Source organism: Ischnura elegans, chromosome 5 (genome assembly GCF_921293095.1).
Source record: "Ischnura elegans chromosome 5, ioIscEleg1.1, whole genome shotgun sequence".
NCBI lineage: Eukaryota > Metazoa > Arthropoda > Insecta > Odonata > Coenagrionidae > Ischnura > Ischnura elegans.
Window position 1 is genome coordinate 88,903,306 of NC_060250.1, and position 17,504 is coordinate 88,920,809.

The following is a 17,504-nucleotide window of genomic DNA, read 5'->3' on the forward strand; positions in this document are numbered from 1 at the left end:
TTGGGCTGAGTCACGTATAGACCTCAAATGTCAGTATAAACCTGGAGTCAAATCCCAAGCAAAAATGGCAATTTTAACCTACACCCCCGGGTGACGGTACTTCTTCAAAATAGACTCACCCATTAATGTAAACATCGCTGGATACATGCTTCGTTCTCTGGATCAAAGAATTTACTTGTTTATTTAATGTAAACGTGTCCCTCATTTGGGCAATGCATTGAAATGTTTCTGATAACAAGATTTCAAACTTCGAAGTAATGTTGTGTTACTTTGCTCATCAATTTCCAAATAAAACGGAATTATTGCATTGCGGATGATGTTTTCCTTTTTTGATACCTATGGAAAATATACTAATTTCCAAAACGCCTGAAAAACATACTCCTGTGGGACAGTCTTTTACTCCAGCGAGGTCTTTCAATCCCAGAATCGGCTGAAATAATGAACGAATCGCATCTTTTTTTCATAGAAGCCTTTTGCAAGAAAGTTCGAGGAAACAAAGGAAGTGATTGGTTCCATTCACGTTACGATCATGAATGGATTCCATTCATATTGAGGTCCTCATTAATATTCGACGTTTAGATCGGCATCGCGGCAAGGGGTGAAATCAATAAATCACCACGACCCCATAGAATCGACTGAAACATGGACGCATTTGGCACCAGAAATATTTTTTCAATTTGCCAACTCATAGAAACGAATGATAGATTAGTCCCGAAATGAAAAACCCAAACCGTCGAGACGTTCCTTCGAATCGCAAGCTAACACCGTGAGATTGAAATGGAATGAAAGATAGGAAAATAAGGAACCCAAAGGGTGGGGCAATACGTGGCTGGAATACCAGAACCATCGCGACAGGCAGGTGTGGACTGACAAGCGTCTTCCGTGTTGCTTCGACGAGTGACGGACGGATAACGAGCAAGGTAGGGTCATGAAAGGGAAAGAAATGTTCTGAACATGCAAATGATTAACCGTTCGGGAGAAAAGGCACGGGTACGAGCGAATAAAAACGAGTTAAGGTTCTCAATAAAATGAAATAGGAAGCAAGTTGAATAAAGTGAAAACGATGGCGACGAAGAGGAATCGGGTTTGGCTCATGGAACCCAAGCAGGACAAAAATTAATCCTACACCTGCCAGAGTGCTCAAGATAGAACTCTTAACACAACCATCCTAAATGTACATAAGTACAAACTAGAAAATAATGGTGTCCATTTAAAGGTGAGACGAAATAGCACGGGAAGTGCGTTTAAATGAGTGTATTATATTATTCGTTCGTTTCAGAAGTGTTCCAAAGTGATGATTATAAGCTGTAAGAGCTATAGCCCTATAGGTTTACTTTTTAGAGGACTTCGAATACAAATGGACCAAAAATAAGACACATTAACGGCAACCAAAACAATGTGACATCTACCACTTTCATTATGACTTTAAAAACGCTGAAAATAGTATAAAACCACCACTTGAGGAATTTTAGGAACAAATGTTCGGCTTTTCCCACAAATTTTTACAGCGAATTCCACTCGGAATTTCAATTGGGATGCCTTCAGACTGGCTTATCTTTATTTTGAGGAGTCAGGCAAAAAACCCACGGATGCATTGAAAATACAAAGCTTATACTGATACTCAATATCTATATTTATCAATACTTATTTCAATCTTTTCTTCGGTACGAGACTCCTTCTTTTGCCAGCATTATCTTACTTACAATTCACCAATCAAACTAATTCTATTGGTACGATCGATAGTAAAGCCATGTATATACCATGTAAGCCATATGATAGCCAAGAGTAAGCCTAAGAATTCCATACGCCACAAGGCTTATCGATTTGCTTTCAAAACGATAAGTTTTGTCATATTGTACTTCATTACCATGTTATGCATTGAATAGCTACGAGTATTAAAATCAATTGCCCGAGTAATATTATATTCCATGCCCGGTACGACTTCTAACCAATCGAAAATGACCAGGTAGAAGTAGAAATTAATTACAAATTTCCCAAATGCTTTCATAAAAATAAACCTGGGTTCGAAAACATTTTTGCAAAAGCTAATAAATTTTATCGGTGTCTTGTTCGATTATTTGAGCTGATTTATATTATCCTTTGATGAGCATGCTTTAAGAAAAAACTTCAATCGTAGAAATGCAAACATGCGGTTAACCATCGCATCTGGAGTATTCGCGAAGTTATGGTTATTAGTGAAAACGCATTTATTTATTTCCAACACTCACGAAAACAGCACGATAAGGGACTCTGACATATACCATTGAATGAATAAAACCAACATTGCTGACGACAAAGGTCATCTAGCCAGGGGGGTTCGACCCAACGACCTTCTGGATGAAGGCTGGACCCCTACACCACGGAGGCCGTCCCCCTGTAAGAAGCAAGTTCTGTGATGAAGTCGGTGAGTCGAAAGAATTTAGCAGTTACCATAATAGATCATCATAGTAGCACAAAAAATTTACTATCGGTTGCTTTTAATCCAATTCTCCACTTGGTATTCTAATATCCTTTCTTAAAATATCAAAATACATACGTAGACGATGGCTTGAGGATGGTTAATTCTAATAATGAAGTCAAAAAATGCTATTAGGGCATCTAGACGCGTTACTTCTCTCCATTCGACCCGGATAGATGCTCGAATAGTCTTTTTTGACTACAATCGTCAGGAAAGCATTAGATATCACTTCTGATAATGACGGTTTTGAGGAATCGGTACACTCACTGCTAGTGAATCCTCACAGAAGTTCTTAGTTATTACAGAACACACCAGCAGATTCTTTTCGCAATCAATACGCTTGAACATTTCTCGAAAAAATATTTCAATACACTTCCCTTAGCTAGAACAAATTTCCTTTTTTTCTCGCCATCTTAATGCTGCGAAAACGGTCTTCCAAAAATGACATAGATCAACCCATGCGTTTCTCTTACTACCCGTTTCTAGATGAATCAACCAACTCAGTCAAGGGAAAACAGCATAATGGGGTAATAAACGAAAGTCTGAAATTGCCGAAAAAGAGTTCGAGAAAAGGCAGCTACTGGAAGAAAGGACAGGGACGGAAAAGTGTCGTAAAAAAAAGGCTGCAGCCGTTTCCATGGGGATGGCGGGAACGGTAAAGGCCTTTTGCACGAGGCCTGACAAGTCAATTTCGGGATATTTCGGGTTCCTTTATTAGGCAAGTTTGCACGCAGAAGAAAGGGAAATATTTTTACAGTCGCACAGGCACCCGCTAGGACGTAAGACTGGGGGAATGTTATGAGCGGGGCGAGAAAATGACGAGGAAATGAAAGCCAATAGCGTAAGCATAAAGGGGAAAATAGAGGCGCAAGTCAAAAAAATGGACTTGTAAGCGAGCAGAAAATTGAGTAAAATATAACCGAGTAGGAAGAATAGCTTCCACCCCGAAAAGGAAGACGAGTGGCGAGACAAAGGTAAAAAGGAAGAAAGTCGCTGATATTTAAGGAAACATCAAACGTAAATTATTTTGGCAAGAGAAAAAAGTTCTCAACGGAATCACTGGAGTGGAAACTACTCGATTCAACAACAAACAGAAGTTAATCATTAAAAATCTTCATAACTTTCGAAATTGGAACAAATGTACGAGATCCTACGCCATAAAAACTTCCTCCTCTAAATATGTAATCGAAGTTAGTTTTCTCAGATGGCTTCGGAGAAATGACAACCCTAATATGAAGTCAAAATTAATCACAACATCAATGAAATATCGTCACGGGTTACATCCTTTCATATCAACGCTTTTTGGTAAATAATAAAGCTACGAGGCAATAGAGGCCTCTGTAAGAAGCACTTTGAATAGCACTAATATGCAGGGCTTCGGGTTAACGAGATGAAGAAGAAAAGGAAGTTGGGTGTCGCAACTATAGAGCAGTTTGAGAAAAAAGATAAGTTTAGGCGGCGCGTACGATATGATGAAATATCAGCAGCGCTTTGCAAGTGAGAAAAATAAGACTAAATACAAGTTCCATTCTGAATTGACGCATCACCTATGAAAATTTCTCTGGTCCATCAAATGGAGAGCACTATATATTCCCTTCGCATTGAAAGACTAGAATTTCATAATAATAAAGTGCATTAAAAGGCCTTTTCTATTATGAGAAATTCACAGCGCGATAAAACTGGGAATAAAATGCAGGTACTATCATGTAAATGTCTCACTTAGCATATTATTCTCACAAAGTTGATCACGAAGTAGAAACATTTTTTTCATAACAGTACTTTAGAAATTACTGAAAATATCAACACTGGATTATGCACTTCTGAGAATTTATCATTGATCAGACCATAACTTATATGCCTGCGAAAAAAGCCAGAAGAAAATGAAAATTCATACCGAAGGCAAATCTTGAATTAAATTTTTGACTTCATTTTGGAATCGAAAAGTATATTGACATTTTTTATCATTTCATTCGACTCTCCCCACCATAAAGCAACACATTATTACAAGTGTGAAATGTATGCCGAGTTGAACACTTGTTTTCCTCATTTTATTCGAAAATATTGAACTTAATATATTAATATTTTATTTCATTTTTATTAAAATGGTACTTCACTGATCCCTTTGAAAATATATATCGTAGTTCATGGGAGAAATAAATCACATGAAAATGAAAAACATGAAAAATACGTCTACTCACAGAGCTTCTTACTATGAGGTGAATGATAAAAAACAATAAACGAACCTATTCATTATTTACAAAGGATATGTACGGAATAGATATGGATAGAGAGCTATGGGGGCTTCGAGAAGTTATTTCTTTTAAAAATGTTACTATCACAGCGCGTTCATAAGGTGAATTCAAAATGTCGCATGAGATCTGACGTTGCGAAATTACCTCGCTATCCCTTTAGTGCCCTGTTCCAGGCCTCCACTTGAATAATGAAAAAATAACGCGCAACTCAAGCCATCATTTGCGTCGGAAAAGGCCGGTAAGACTCACAAGTGACACACTAAAAGTATCCCACGAGAGGAAACCCAAGGAAACGTTTACCCAGCAAAGAACATCAATCACCGTGGGAATAAAATCACCGCGGGAGACATAAAAACTGGGATAAAAGATGAATCTTCTCCGGCCCTGGTATCGCCCACACACATTTCCGCTTCACCATTGCGTGGATGAACGCGGGAGAGAATAATAAGTCAAGAGCAGGCCATTTTTTGTACTATAGTAGAATCCTATTAACGACATAAAAGTCCGATTTCCAACAACTCCAAACTGTATTTCGCTCGCATTTCGGCGGGGATTCGAAAAACTGTTTCTCTTTTTTTTTATACATCATCCGACCATCTCATTGTTCAATGGAGCGTAAAGATAAGGGAGAAATGTCTCCCTATCTTCCTCTTTCTGTATTTTTCTCCTTTATCCATCCCATGTCCCGGCGCCATCCCAAAACACTGAGGTGGTTGAGGGGCGTTTTCCCTTTATGGTCCTTTCATTCCTATTCTTATCCATACCTTTCCCTTTTCTCTCCGCACAGCCGAGACAAGTGGGACGGGTCCCCGGGAAATGTGGAAAAGGACCTTCTCTGGACACGCCCATTTGAAAAAAAAATATATTTTATTCCGCCTTTCAGTCCGGCACCCTCACCTCCACCCAGCTTCCTCTGCAAGCTAGATCCTCTTTCCTTCTAACATAAAGAGTGACATATCCGCACTTCCTCTATAGTCAGAATCCCGTCAAAAGCGACTACCCTCATCACCTCACGACATCATCCCTTGCACTCCTTTCCTCTCCGACAAACCCTTTCCTTACAGATTAAGTTTCATTTCCTTGGACATATCATTTGTCACGCAAGTTAACAACCCGCATTAGTAAAAAAGTAAGATACCTATGTATCAAGTGCTCAGGCTTTACTTGGAATAACCAAATATTTATAATGCGAAATAACTCACTTTGAAAAACCTTTGAAACTTTTGATAAAGACTATCTAGTAGTTGAAACCCGGGGTCGGAATAATAAAGTTTTGTGGAACATTTCAAATTGAGTTATTTCGCACAATAAAACTTAAGATATCCTTGCAGTTTTAAACGTAATGAATTTGCTGTAGTTACGCTTAACCTTTCGCCAATTTTCCTGAATCCTACTTTTTCATTCATTTACTTCACTACCTCAAGGTACTCATTGTAAATTCTACACCAAACCATTCAATACCATGTAGTCACGCAATACTGTGGATACTCTGCCAGAATTTAAGATATTCTAAAAACATGATAAAATGTATTTTTTAAGTAGTACAGTACTTCAATGATGAAGAAAACTCTGAAAATGTATTGCCTATAGCCACATGTGCCAGCAAATTTTTAATTGCTACAACCACCAAAAATCTTCCATATTTTCCATACGAGTGTATTGTACTTTTTTGTGACAATGCGTTTTTAACCCATCACCCGCCTTACTTTCAACATCTAACTTCGGCTGACATTTCACTTTGGTCAGAAGTGCAATCAAATTTTAGCATATCATTTTATATTAATGCAGGATTGTAGAATCATAGACACCTTCACGGATAGAATGAAGTAGATAATAAGCCCATTTTTCTGCGGTCTCTCATCAGCAAAATCGTAAGCAGGAATCCTTCCAAATGAAACACGAATATTGAGCTGTATTGTTCACCATGAAGCACAACAGTAAATTCCACACTTAATATAACTATGTGGAGTCTACTTTGGTGATGTGTGTTGAGTTTACCATTGTTTCATTATGAAGATTGATTACTTCCACTAAGTATCGCCTGATACGACTTCTTAAAATTGAATGAAATTCATTTCATACTAATACTAATGGCACATACTTAATGCCAGGTCCCACTCATTTTGCGGCGGAAATATGACAGCAAGTGAGCGCAAATGGAAACTGAATTACGTTCCACCCCATTGTGCTCACAAGACATTATCAAAAGATGGAATGTGAACAAAGAGATGGTTTACAAACATTGCATGAGATCGACTTATCATATCTATGCATAAATACTAACCTATCCCCATAATTTTCTTCCGAACTAAACTCCCCTCGCAGTTTCCCCCGCTAACACTTCCAACCGCACCCTTCCGCAAGGATATTCTTCCCATCTACACAGAATACCTTCGTCCTCTCTAGTCTCCACTCTCCTTTCGCCCCCAACATTTCCAAACATTCTCCTCCTTTCTTATCCGAGCACCAACGTTCACACACTCAACTCTCCTTCTCACACAAACGGAGAGGGAAAAGACTTCCAGGACTTCGACTTGGGTCAACACTAAAGTTTTCACTCGCTTCACCTCCGTTCACCCTCCTCCTTCACCTCTTCAAGACTTTCCCTATCCATCTTCACAACCCACCTCTTTGTTTCCCTCCTAGATTCCCTTTCTTAACATCCACGCCACCTTATACCACCATCCCTATCATGCTCTTCGATAACTCTCACCCAGTTCAAGCTATTCCACGAATATATGTATCTTTCATCCAAAAGCAGAAGTGTTTTAACTCCTACGCTCTAGGGAAAACTCTTCCCACACCCTTCTCCGTAAAGGGAACTTACGAAGGTAGAAGAAGGGGCGAAATTTGCGAAATCCAGTAGGCGTGGATGTAATTTGTCATTCGGACATTTTTCGACCGATTTCTTCCAGAGAAAGGAATTTCTTTCATTCCCCGTGTTTTTGCGGTTGTGATTTTCCTGAAAGATGTCTACCGCCTCGAGGGAATTTTAATTAAAGCACGACTTTGGAAATGTTTGAGAATATATTTCGTCGGAAGCGTTCGTCAAATGTTTCCGCATAAAGCACCTTGAGCGGCATTCTTAATCTCAAGGTGGCATAAAAACTCTTTCCAAGAACTAAAATGGGATGACAAACAGAAAATACGTTTATTCTAAAAATCCCGATAGAAATTATTTTCAGCTGACTAGTGTATCAAAAAGTAGAAAATGTTTTAAATAGAATTACAAACCACAATTTCAGCCTCGCTATGAAACCAGTAGACAACGGTTAACGTCGTAGAATTCCAAAGCTCCTATATATGCAGCATTGAAATCAACATCACTACTGCCCCATGAACTGTTTAAAACCTGAAAAGATATAGATGCGGTTTTGATTTTAAATCTACACTTTACGAATTAATTTATGGATATAATTTCGCTCATTTATCTATAACTCACTCAGTGACTCAACCTGAAACCCGGTTGGGATAGATGAGAGTAGAGCTCACGTCATTCTTAATTGCAGGAGTGTGATGGACACGCAACTGAGGTAAGGGTGCCAGTTCTATTCCGTAGGCTAGCTCGAATGTTACTTTACAATGGTGTTCATAGGCTTCACTCGGGATATGCACCCGGGACACTTCATTCAGAAGCTAAGCGGTCCACCCATATAGCAACAAATGCAACTTGTTTACCATTTATGATCAATTATTTCCCTCTTGGAAAATTGATTTTTCTTCTTCATCACATCTTCTTACTCACAAAATTTAATCGAATCACGAGGGAATGAAAATAGGGGAAAACAATTCTCTGTATATTTAATTTGTGACTTTTTAAAAGATAGCGAGGAAAATAAATCCAGTTGGAAGAGGAAAATCACTCCCGGTACAGAAAACTCAAGCGCTATTACCAGGAATAGAACATTACAATTTGCATCCAAGAGGAATAAATTCCTTAAAAGTTTCAATAAAAAGCAGAGGAAAGACTTATTTTCACTTCCGGGAATACTTCATATTTCAAAATTACTATTGTGCGGATTAAATATTCCTGATAGATGCGAAAAATGATATAATTTCAGCCTTAAATATCAACAGGAAGATAGTTTGACAAGGTTTTTTTTTAAATTCCGATTTTATGGGCATTCTTGTATATTTGTTTTATTTTTCACACTTTTTTTCTCTTCTTCACCACGCAGAGAACATCTTTCCCCTTACTTAGAAAATTTCATAGATTCAAAGGGAAAAGGATAGTTTCATTATTACACAGAATAGGTTACATATCCAAAAAAAATACTATTTATTCAAAGAGAAAATTGACTTTGCGTAGTATTAGTTATTACAGGCGAAGAGGAAAACCGGAATCGCTCCAACAGAGTCTCAAGAAATGTATATCTAGCTCACATGTGAAGGGATAGAAAATCAAGAGGCAATACGACTCCTGCACATTATGCATTTTTTTATCTTTTTCACCACGTAAAGAAGAATATCTTTCCCCTTACTCCGTGCAAGAATCCATTATAGGAGAAAAATAGTGCATGTCAAGTATACGGTCCAAATAAAAAACTGAAGGTGGTACTCCGGATCGAGATCCTCGACTCTTCCCTTTTTTAGTTCCTGCATTGAATAGCCTCACTATAGTACGGCTGTCGGATTAGATCCTCTGGACATTTAAACCTACGACCGATGGGAACAGCTGGTCAATGAGCCCCTTCGATCGAGGCAGCGTGGGATGTGTTGCTCCAAAGAGGTTTTAGCTTTTAAGATAATTCATTATTTTTCATACTTTTTATGAAAATTGTGCAGTAATGAGGCAAAAAACGTTATAATGTTTTAATTTAGGCTGTGTTACGAAAGAAAAATTGTAACCGTTCCGTATTGAAAAGAAATGACACTCGATACACGATTATAAACGAAGTTCATAGGAATATGTATGGTATGTGTATCTTCAGCCAAAAGTAAATAATACCAAGAACCTTGTTATGCCATAGATTTTCACTACAACAACTACACACACACCTACACTAACATTTTATTCTCAGTGAAACAGTGCACATCCCGCGAAGTACATCACAAGATTCATTTCGTGTGCTTTATCTCTCTAGTTGCACAACGGCGGTAAGGTATTCACCAATTGGCAACGGCCAAATAATCTTCCCCCTAGTCTCACTCTGGAGATATTTTTTGCACGACAGGAAACGCTGGGAGGACGCGAGACCAATCACAGAAGCTTGCGCGACCCCTGGGGATTAGAACTGCGCCGCCCATTGAGTTTGGAGTCCGGAGAATTACCTTAGATTGCTTCCCACTCCATATTTCTCTCATCCTCTAAAAAAGGTATTTCCAACGTGAAAACATGGCCAGAAAAACACTCGCAAACATGAGAATCACGAATAAATTCTACAAGCATGCGGCCACAGCATTCATATTTTCATGCTCGAGGAATTTTCCAGATTCGCCACGAGAAATACCTACCACATTTTCGTCACTTCATAAGACTTGAGGGAATATTCCAATATTTGCGCAAAACCATTTTCTTTGCAAGTTTCATAAACATCTAAGGCTTTACCTCAAATTAACTGAACATCGAGTTACAATTTTCAGAAAAACTAACAAGAAACTCTTACCCAATTCAAGAAATTTGATTGCCTTTTCTGATTGCACTGCCATGATGGAATCGCTGCATCTGACACAGAAATTAGGGGCCATATCAACCTGGACAAATAGTTAACAAAATACGCATCAAGCATTGATATTTATTTAATGATCTCTCGTTGCCTTATTAAGTGATTGTAAAAATGTGTTGGAAAGATTTGAGGTAGAATAGGAAAGGACGTCATAGGTTCCTTGCTTAACAGTGTGATGCCAACCATGATCTTTAAACTCATACGGCGGAATGAAAAATAAACTTAAGAAAAGAACAACTGACAACTACAAAGTTGATGACACCTGGTGTTTACTGAGACGGTAAAATATCTGATGTGAGCAGAAGCATTATGTTATGAAAGTATGAAATAAAATATTACCTAAGAATAATAATTAGTAATAACATGGTAGTTTTCAGAATACGACACCGGTACAGATAAAAAAGTGTTTGCGTTGCCATAGCACAATAACTAAGGAGTTACGACCCCATGTTTGTGGACGAGAAATGCTGAGAATTGTTTCCCCTACCATCTCCTAAAGTATAGCAGATTCCTCCTAAACCACCCTGCACAATATACACTGAAAAAATATTTGATTAAAACTATCAAACTGGTGTGATAGGGAGTATTTTTGTTAAATATACTTAAACTTCGATGTAAATTACTAAGCACTTAATTTATTTTATCCAACGCTCTTAATATATTTCATCGAACATTTTGATATTTCATAATTTGATCAATTGTACGAAAGAGTTTGGTAAAAATAACTGGATTAATATGTGCAATACGATTTAGAGTTTGGTAACTTTCATCGAAGTTGTGATTCATTATACGAACGTGCCAGCTTGTTTGGTAATTAGTATCAAACTCTATATTGTTAGCCAAATTTGGTTTGATAGAATTTAATAATTTTGTTTCGTAATGCATCAAGCGGTCTGTCGTTCCTCTTTTGTTTATGCCAATACACAATTGCAGTTTAAATATTCTTAAACAGGCTTTACTCAAAGGATAGGGTGGTGGAAATGATTTCATTTTCATTATTTGTGATGGCGATAACGTTTTAATTTTGTTTACGTTCATTTTTCTGTTTATATCTGCTTTAAAGTGCAATGTTATCCATAAGATGGTGCATCAAAGACAATGAATACTAGACTACGTAGGATAAGTGCCATTATGGGCATTTCATTTTCAACTTTTTGCATTACAAAGATCATGTTTCATTGAGTGACAAAGTTATTTAGCTTTTAACATCTTAACATTCACAACTTTAGTAATATCTTGTTTATCAAAGGTAGTCATCACCGGCTCACAAGATGATTTAATAGCGTATTATCATGGTATTAAATCTGTAAGGAGATTTTTGTGTATTCCGACACATTAAAACTTTAATTAGAGGTATTCCTGAGGTATAATCATTCGCGACCATGTTGAATAATCATGTGATAAAAGTCGTCATACTAGACCCAATCCATTCTAAGGATATCACCTAGCACGTTAAAGTGAACCAACATGTAAAACGCCTGCAAATAAAGTTATCTTGCGCATCTGCACCAGATATTGATATTGAGTAACTACGTAATGCAATTGTGTGCATCAAGTATTCCTCTTAAGCTTACAAAGGGAAATCGTAGCCCCACCTTAATCACATTTCAATACAAATGTTGATTATTTACAATAATAATATATTACGACGTTTGTGTGAGCAAGTATTATGGCAATCGATTTAGACTAGAAGTTAGAGTACGTTGCTATCACGCGGGGAGCACATGTTCAATGTCGTCGTCGTATTCTTTTCCCCTCTTTTTTTTCATTTCTTTTGCAGAAAATTACGTTAAACTCCTAATTTTTTGATTTTCAATCAGAGCAATGTTTTTCTAGGTGGAAAATCTTTCAAATGTGCACGCTACTTCGATTTTATTATTCATTTGATTTTAATAGTTTTTATCAAACTTCTGTGGCTAGTTCGGAAACGATTACCAAACCAGTTTGATAGAAATTATCAAACTGGTTTGGTAATTGTTACTGAATTCTTCAATGAGCCATATGGACCGAATAGTTTGATAAATTTCACAGCATTCGATATTTCTAACTACACTTTTTCTCCTTGTAACATGGGTAATAACATGTGGCTACTGATAAAATAAAAATAACTAATATAATTGCGAAAAGGACGAGACCTGGATAGGGGCTGAGAAGTATCAAAAGATTATTTTCAGCGCATGGAAGAAGGTCAAAGTCCCGCCTACTCTCCGCAGAATAACGCCGATTTTCCGCTCCCTCCGATACGATTCCTTAATCGACAGAACGTGACAAATGAGCACCATCACTTCTTTCTACCTCTCTCTTTCTCTCTAGTCCGCCGCTACGGCTGAACTCGGTCGCTACGGATGCATTTTCCGCCTTCCCCTCTTCCCAGGACACGTTACTGCCCACATAGACATGTGCCCCCCCCCCCCCCCCCTCACGACCATTTTCCGAATGGCCAGATCCTTCGGTCCGCATCGCCGCCTTTCCGCCGAAAGCGGCTGCCTCCGGCAGGTGACCGGTCCGACCCGGAGGTCTCCGTCACATGGCGTCAGAGCCACCCGGTACTCCCCGAAGCAATAAGGCTTCGAAGGGGTTAACGCCTCCTCCGGGAATTGAGGCGGCCGTCGAAAGAAAATGGGATCAAAAAAGTGGTTAAGGAGACGGGGAATGATGAAGCGGCGTTCACGCGGACCTAAGACACCCCGACGAAGAGTACATGCTCAGCCACACTCAGCCTTGCCTCTTAATCGAGGGTAATGACTCGATATCCAGGGTTCCCACTCGAACAAAAATACAAAATTCTCGGTTTTTCCAGGTTTTCACGGTCTTAAAGTCATCAAATTCGCGGTTTGTAGATAAGGCATTTTAGACAGGTATATTGATCACGTAACAATTGGCCGCACATAAACTAAAATTGTTACAAACGCGACAGATACGGTGTATGCAATCGCAGCAATGAAAATGCTCTCTCTCATGACGTCAACTAGCGTTAGCAAAATTCAGGTCCAGCTAAAGGGTGCGAGTGGGAAAATGGATGGGCAGGGTGGCAGGGAAGTTAAAAATTGCCTAATTTTTTGCTCTGGTGAACGTCTTCCAATCGCAGCCTTAAGGTCAACGTGCTGTCATGGCACACGGACCAATACATAATTGCGCTCCGAATACACGTGTGCAGATAAATGCGTGGACAGTGTCTGCATGTGATTCGGCCTTGAAACATGATCGAAATACATATCAATTTTTCTTTCCATCTGTCTATCGTAGTTCTACAATCAAGTTAGAGAGATTTTTAAGGTTTTATGATGAAATTCACGGCTTTTTCAAGTTTTTTTCACGGTACACGAAATTCACGGCTCATTCACGGTTTTAAGGTTTTCACGGTTGAGTTGGAACCCTGGATATCGACCTCTATTATCTTGCGTATCCTAGCTAGATCATAATATCACTAGAACTGAGAATCCAGCAATGATTAAATAAATTCAACTTATTTAGGCGTGATATAGTGGAAGTTCGAAATATTGAAATAAAAGATAGTAGCACTTTCAAACAATTAATCTAATGCTTATGACGCGTTTCGGCTCACAGAGCTAACATCTGGTACAAGACCCCTCTTGCATACCCCATTTGGTTCAAGACAGTCTTGCAGCTCTGTGAACCGAAAAAAGTCATACGCATTAAAATAGCAGTGAAAAAGTGCAACTACCTTTAATTTGAACAAATCAAATGCCTGTTCTTGCAACTAATCCTCCATAGGTGACATAGACATGCAAGCATGCAACTAGTATTATGCATGCACAGTTATTCAGTTCACGAGCGCCGTAGACCAGGAATACTGCTAGTATATTTTCAAATTAACTATAAGTAGGAAAACTTATCGCCAAAATCGTTGTTTTTCGAAATCCTATCCAGCAATATGGCTACTATTGTAAATACTGTTGCGTGAAGGAACAATCGCTAATAATGAAGAACAAAAGTCTTTAAACTCTAAATAAAAAATTAATTGATAACATGGTTGTAAATCTGATACGTTTCTTTGAGAAATTTATCTCTTAAATTATGGTTTGGTGAGTATCGCCGATTTTTGAGGGCATAATCGTGGACCACATTCTTGGATTCTTGTGATTTCAAATATTGAGCTAACATTTTTATACATTTTAGCTAATAAGAGATCTGCGATCATCTTTAAATTCAAACATCTTCATTTTCCCCGAGCCTTGGGAGATAGAAAAGATAAAAAACATTCGGACGCTTTTAGGCAAGGAACAAATTCTTTTCAGAGCTCGAAATAAAGAATGTAAAAATAAAATCAATAATGCATGTACTGTTCTAAAACACTTTCAATTCAATTTCCTAGAGAACGGGTTAGTATAAAATTCCCGGATTCTATCAACCACTTTCAAATTCTCTAAAACAAACAAATTATGGTGTATATTTAACCACGAGAGAATTTTGTCCCTCATCCGGGTAACAATGACTGAAAGGATAAAAAAAATATTTGCTTTAGCATGCAAAAAATGACCGAGAGATTCTCTAAAAAAAATAGTCACTCAAGCAAAACGTACATCAATATGAAAAAGAATAAACTGAAAAAGGAACAAATTAAAATGAATAGATAATTATAATTGATAAAATTCCCAGATTGCGCCAACTACTTCCAAAATCACCAAAGCCAAGAAATTATCTTACATCTCATTAAATCAAGAGAAAATTTTGTCCCTCATTCGGTTAACAGTGACTGAGAGGATTAAAAAGAAGGAAAATATTCACTTTGGCACGCAACAATTACCGAGAGATCCTCTAAAAAATATAGACAGTGAGGCAAAACGCTTATTCATAGCCTCAGTATGAAAAAAGAATAAACTGCCGAGAGAAGTAGATTCCATGAAGATCAACGTACGAGAGAGCGAAAGAGTGCAATTATATATAGAAAGAGCATTAGGAGCGCTACAAATTTATCGAGAGATTCTCAAGACAATGAGGCAAGACTTGTATTCATGGCTTCAGAATGAATAAAAGAATACACTTCCAAGAGAACAAGAAGCTATGAGGATCAACGTGCGAGAGAGTGAAAGAGTGCAATTATATACAATAGGAGCGCAAAAAATTACCGAGAGATTCTCTAAAAAAAGATAGAAAATCAGCCTAAATTATCCAAACATAGCTCCAGAGTGAAAAAAAGAATAAACTCCAGACAGAAGGAGAGGCTATGAAGAACAACATACTAGAGAGCGAAAGAGTGGCTTGGTAATACAAGTGGAGGGCACGAGGTTGTTGCGCCGATTCAGTCCATTAACTCCCTTTCCACACGTAAACCCTGCAATAGAGACCGCGAAACCATCCAACGGCCCTTAACGGCGGTGCAACCGGGTCAAGGGGGGTCTTCCCTTCCCCGCCCCCTCCTCCCCACCCCCCCACCATACTCCTCCCCATTCCTGCCTCAAAACCAATCTCAACATCGGCGGCCCTCAGATGCACTCGCGCACTCCACCCCCGACCCCACCCAAAGAGGGTTTTCCAATACTCACTCCTTCATCCCTTTTTGGTCCTCTCAAACCCCAATCACGATGCACCAGAATCATGCGTCCGAGACAGACCTCCCACCCACATCCTCCAATACCCCAGGCCTTATATTACTCCGTCATTCTGGTCCATTTACTGCAATCTCCTCCACAAAATGAGCGCGACGGCGACCAGCAAAAGCGTTTCCGTGCCATCGACGATGTGGTGTTTTCGGTGACAGTGAATGAGCCAAGTATTGGAATAAGTGAAGTCATGCGTGTAGAGGTGGTGTCACAATTCTCCCTGATTTCAATTAAGGACTCAGCAGGGCATATAATAGAAAACACAATGAGTGATAATCATTAAAAGCCAACGCAAACCTTTAAAAGAAATGGAGGCATTTAAATACAAAAATGCAATATATTTAGGTGCAAGCGTAGTTTTTAAGCGCAAAAAATTATATCATGGGAAATGGACGTAAAAAAGTATAAACATATTTTCAGGACGTACTACCATTTAATTTCGACCGAGTGGTTTCCTCTATCTCCCCAGTGCGGATGTGCGCCAAGTAGTATCTTTCCAAAGTATGAATTACGATTCTAGCATAAAATTTTACATAACATTACATCTCATTCCGGAATTCGGGAGTTCAATGTCTTTACTAATACCATTGAGACCTGTATTTCCATAAACTCTCCAGTGTATAAATTATACTATTTCTGAGTGTAAATGCACCAATTCGGGAGCACTCCAAAGTTGCAAACACTAATTACAACCCGAAGACATAATCTATTTCAGAACTTCCTCATTAGTAAAACGACGGAATTGCGACTATACCTTTGAAGCTCTTCAACTTGTTACATAAATATCGAGGGCAAACTAGCAATCGCAGAAACTTCTCAGAGCAACTAATGAGGTCGCGGTATGAAATCATAGCTTCCCTCTTTAGCCTGCATAGTGCTCATTAATCAGTTAGAGCAAATGGAACCACGTTCGTCTCTCTCAGAGAAGAAATTTTAATGAGTTCTAAGAAAAAAGTAATCGAGTCCTTCCTAGAATAAAGAAAAGTAAAATAAGAATTAGACTGTGGACGGAAATATTTCTGTGATAATTTTGTCCACATTCATTTAGAAATATATATGCTTCATTCCTAGGCAAAATGTATTCGAAATACTGAATGACAAACAGATTATTCTATATTAATTTACACCGCCATCAGTCAAGTTAGTGAAATTACAGCACAAGTATCACGTCCTAGTTTCAAGTCAACTAGTTTCCCATCCTCATGAAGAAATAAAAGACTCCAGCATGAGTGGATATTGATCCAAATTCCTCCCCGAGGGAAAAATGCTATACAAACCAGCGAGATTATAGCTGTTGAGACATTTTTTTATAAATGCACACCTGCGCAGCACAAATTGTAACAATAACCTCATTAATAGAAAATTAAGTTGGCTGTGATATTGCAATACTACGAGTAAGGAATAAAATAAATATAACAGTTCCGAGTCCCAAAAATAATTAGTTTTGATGAAGCAAAATTAGAGCCTAAAATAAAATACTGGTTTCTTTCTAAATTTTAAACTATAATTGCTAGTAATCTAAGAAGTGTCAACGTGAACTCTATGTCTGAAATTTGACGGAACA